Source organism: Copadichromis virginalis, linkage group LG5, assembly GCF_057382275.1.
Source record: "Copadichromis virginalis isolate Kocher_CV1m ecotype Utaka linkage group LG5, C_Virginalis_male_GT1.1, whole genome shotgun sequence".
Classification (NCBI taxonomy): domain Eukaryota; kingdom Metazoa; phylum Chordata; class Actinopteri; order Cichliformes; family Cichlidae; genus Copadichromis; species Copadichromis virginalis.
Genome location: NC_140622.1, coordinates 36,125,939 through 36,130,955, shown reverse-complemented (window position 1 = coordinate 36,130,955; position 5,017 = coordinate 36,125,939). Strand labels below are relative to the sequence as shown.

At 36.9% G+C, this 5,017-nt stretch overlaps 1 long non-coding RNA gene across 1 annotated transcript; it reads right to left on the bottom strand.

The window, feature by feature from the left end:
• Nucleotides 1-1,681: 1,681 nt before the first annotated feature.
• Nucleotides 1,682-4,699, bottom strand: LOC146710241 (uncharacterized). Its single transcript, XR_014920567.1, has 4 exons — nucleotides 3,930-4,699; nucleotides 3,422-3,572; nucleotides 2,965-3,050; nucleotides 1,682-2,381 (listed from the first exon to the last, which is right to left on the bottom strand). It is a non-coding gene; the product is annotated as an uncharacterized LOC146710241 (long non-coding RNA).
• Nucleotides 4,700-5,017: the final 318 nt, after the last annotated feature.

The following is a 5,017-nucleotide window of genomic DNA, read 5'->3' as shown; positions in this document are numbered from 1 at the left end:
GGATAAAGAGAATTTTGATCTGAATACAGACAGAAATAAAGAACATTGCGAGTGTCAAGTACAGGAAATCCCTGGTATTTGCTGTCTTACAATTTCCTGCTTGGCTTCACATGTTGCCATATCCCAGTCATAAATTCAAATATCAGTAAGAGAGATCAATGTCACATACCGTATTGAAATATTTCCCAAGAAGAGTTAATGTAATAAATTTACATTACAGGAAGCATGAACATTAGCATGAAGTCAATGCATTATTCATTATTTCCATTTGGGAAACTTCTGAAGCCACTAACATAGCTTTAGCATAAGGTTATTGTGACTGTCTTTGTGCGAGAGATAAAAGATGTCACAGAGGGGACAGCGCAAACTATGAAAACCATCCAGATGTTTGAAAAAGGAATAGTGAAAACAGATGAACTGAATACAAAATCATTCCCTGAAGTAACTTACCCAAACACGCTACAATCCGCCTTTGGCATAATAAGGCAAGGACAGGACAGAAAGAAAGCAGGGATGTTAAAACTGAGTGCTGTATCCTGTTTTTTCTCTTTCTTCTTTTCTTTCTTTGTCCCACAAAGTCTGGGTGGTTCCAGAGGGGGCATGAGAACACAGTAATGACTTTAATAAAGAGGACTTGTTCTTAATTGAGATTAGATTTCTGTTTTATCTAGCTGCCACATCAAGGATCCTTTAGTTCCAGTCTGAACGGCGTCTCATTGTGGTCCATTATGTGGTTGATCGACCATGTTAATTTAAACTGCATGCCATCAGTTAGCTGGTATAATTCTCACAGAAGTACAGAGTCCTTTTATTTTTAACATATCAGAAGAGGATTTTGTCTTCATTATCTTTCAGATAGCTAGCCAAAGGCACTATACACTGAAAAAAATATGTTGTTGGATTTACTTAATTCAATGGTGGACATTTGTTGCACACAGATGTTTTGCTTCGGCAGCAACTTAAACAATTGAGTTAAATTAACACAATTTATTCATGTTCAATAAACCTGTGCAATTTGTGTTGATAAAATGTGACTTAAACATGTTTTGATGAAGTAATTTGATCTCTTGGAATATTTTAATCCTTCACAATTTTCTCACGTTATCCCAACACGATTCAATAACTTTTACCCAATACTACTTGGTCACTTAAATACTACATGTTATCTTCAAATTACATTTTGCTATTATATTCTAGTATCAAATACACAATTTTCAAATGGAGGCCTTATAACAGATTGTATTGTTCTCTTCCAAGATGGTTGCTGGCATCCACCAGTAACCTTTCAAAACAAAATGTCTAATTTCACTGCAGTAGGTAAAGAATTAAACTGACATTACTCCTCCACTGAATCTATATAAATCAACAGTTAAATAATGTCAGTTCTTCCGTGTTCTCTGGAATCAATCACAGTAAAGAAATTAGACTGTTTCTTTTGAAAAATGTTGGGAAAGAACAAATCAAAACATTCTATTTAAGGCCTCTGACATCAAGATTCAGTTAAACAACAATTATAACTAAACAATTTGAGGTAATGTTAGTTTCCATTAACATTAAATTAGGTTACTGAATTGGCAAACACCTTCCTATTAACATTACCCATTTTACCCCAATAACTAAAGAAATTAGCACCTGCAGGTCAAAACCTTTATTCAAGAGACGCAAAAATAACATTGATACAGTGACTGTCAAAAATACAGCACTGATCATACTGTGACATCTTGGTTCAAAACAGCACACTTAGAAATATTCAACGTTCTTTACTTCAACTGAATGAAATTGAAAATACCATTTCACACGACCCATATGGGATATTTAGACTGTATAACTGTTCACGCTACATCTCTTCACTAGTAAAAGAAAGAAAAAATACAAAGACAAATTTAAAAATGCTGCCAAACAGACAAACAGAACTTGTACAGAGCAAAAGGAAAAACAAACAACAAAAAAAACGGCTTGTCCTCATGGCAGTTGCAGAGTATATAAAAATGAACCCTGCGATCTGTTCCTGGAATTGAGCTTCAAAAATGCAGCAGAACAAGTGTGAGATTTAAATGTCCTCTCACCTAGAGCTGGTCACCTCACATGCATAACAGTGAGCTTCGTTGCAGGAGCAGTTTTGTCTTAGTTGTGAGCTTTCCTTGAGAGCTGAGTTGCATCCAACTCCATTACCACCCTTTGAATCACCTCAAAAGTGTAGCAGAGTTGTGATGGGTAACTCATGTTGAAGGAATAAAAAAGGTCCAAACAGCATGGCTACTGCAAAGGTCACGTTATCCAGATCTTGAAGAACAACATCAGAAAAGTCATTGCCTGGCGCATCTCTGGAGACAGATGTTCATTGTGGTTTTCTCAATCTGTGCAGTGGCCTCAGGCAAGTCCTGGTTAAACACAAAACATTTCTTTAAGATTCCTTTTTAAACTCATCTCTTTTGAATCTACCAGTTCTAATGTTAGAGTAATTTAAACCAATGCAAGCAACATAGTAAATAGCTATAGCCAAAGAGTGGCCTGCCATGCTGCCATTCATGGTCTAACAGAGTTTCTAAGAGAGGGTGAAAAACATAATTTCAAATGCTTTACATTAGTTTTTCTTAGAAAGACCGGCCCATCAGAAATCCAGGTTATGTCACTCAGAAGATGTTAGAATTTAGACTTTCAGCCCCACAATTTGGTTAGCTGTTGGTCAGTTGGTCATTTTTTCAAACAAAAGCTAATGTAAATATTGGTGGGATTTTCCTTTGTTCACTAGAATGACAAATTTAAAGTTTTTTCACACTGATGTGACCCCTAATACAGGGGTGGGGCCTCAAGGGCCGGCGGCCGAGTTCACTACCAGGCCTCATGTGAACTTCAAATTATTAAAGAGGACTACTGGTCCTAACCAGTCCAATGAGGATCAAGTGGATAACTAAATGCATTTTTAAATGTTGCAAATCCACAATCTACTCATAAAACACTCACCATGAACTCCTGCACCAAGATGTTGCAATTGTCTTTCACACAGATGCGGAGCACTTTGATGAGGGACTCCGAGCATTAATGTCATCCTTGAGTATTATAACAAAGAAAACAGAGATTTGTGAACTTTTCAGTAGCACAGAAGAAAATGATCCCAGACAAAAACTCTTGACTTTTTAAACCAGTCAACATGCAACACCAGCATCTACAAAGCAATATCAAAAGTTCCTGTTTGACATCAACTTTATGGATATATAGTTTCCAGAACATTTATTTTTAAAAAAAGATAATTTTTTCTCAGTGGGCCAGTAAATGCATGACGAAAATTATGGCATCCTTTTAGTGGAATCGGTACTCACAGGTAATAGTTGACGGTTTCAATGGATGTAGCATAAAAATCTTTTACTGACCTAATGCAATACATATACACTTTGTAGTTCAAGAATTTTAAAGTTCTTACTGTCATCATGGCAGCTACATCCTTTAGCTTTGTGCACTGTTCCCCCGATCACTTTGCAAACACTTTCAGCAGACTGTCAGAGAAAAACTCAGCTCCGTCAGAAACCTTGACTGTATGCATGGTTGGGATGCACTGGAATGCTGCATTTTATCTGAAATAACATAAAATTATTTTGAAATAACAGCAGGCACTGTGCTTGGTTAATCAGTAATGTTTTGTTGAATAACAACTGTGTTTCCAGATCTTATGGGATTAAAAAAATCCAAAGATGTTTGTTTCTGATTTGCAACCCAACAACCCACAAGTTACAACCTCATTTCAGTTCAAGTGTGCATTAATGTGAGTCCAGTAATCACCTTTCTGGCAATACATACAGGTATAAGATAAACCTATGGCAGATTTTGGATTTCTCAGTTGTATTAATAGGGTGAGTATGCATGCACCTAATAATTATAAAAAACCTATTATAATTAAGTTACAGAAACGAAAATAGAATATACTTTCTTACCATAACACCTTGAACCCACAATCCATCAGCTGACTCCTGGTGAAATGCAGAATAGAGGTCGTCTCTCAATGTGCAGCAAAAAAAACAAAAACAAAAACAAAAGGACAGCAGGTGAGGGCAGGAGGGGTAGGGATGTAAGCTAGCATAATGCCGCTGATGATATTAGCTAAAGCTGTTCAATGTCCAAAATCTCACTAACACCACGGTGCAGTAAATACACAATGTAACTGAAGAGTCAGTTGACAAATCTATTCACACAGAAAACCAAATTATGTTATGAGTGCCTCGTAATTAGGTTTAATGTGATATTACGGCTCTTGTGCCAAAGACAAATTCAAATGAAAAAGCGCCAATTCTTTGACAACAGATAAAACAGCAAATAAGCTAACGGCTCTTTTTTAGCATGTTACATGGCGACACTCTAGACGTTTAACTACATTTGGCTGAAATATGGTAAAAATTAATTCAAAAAATCAAGACATACCAAAAACGTAGAGTTGGCTGCTCGACTTGACTGAGATGGATGCATTTTTTAAACCACGATCCAAAGCCCGCGAGATGAAATCACGCGTGGTTTCACGAGATTTAACGTTGCTATCTTATTGACTTACTTCACCTGAACATGATATGAACAATTTAATACACCCTTTCTGCATATCATGTAGTTTTTACACTATATAGTTACATTTAACTTTAAAACATGAGGCAATTGTGTTAAATACATGCAAGATGCTTACATAAATCCAAGAGATGGCCAGTCCCTTTTTTTCAGTGTATAAGGTGTACATAGATGTTTATATCGGCGTGTTTCACCTGGTTTTCCTCATTGCTGTGTGGTACAGAGTGATTAGCAGCAAAGCACTGGTACTCTTCTGGCCCTCAATTGTGACCATGTGATCATGTTGGACAAACTGTAGGTTTGACAGTTTGAGTGTGCTTCATCCACCCCGCCCCCCTTTTCATGGCAGGCTAGCCGAACGTGCCTTTTAGGGCAATTACATGGGCTTCTACACATCAATTAGCAATCCAATTAAGTCTTGATGTGATGAATAGTGGTGAATAGGAGTGGAGGAGCTACTGATCTTGCT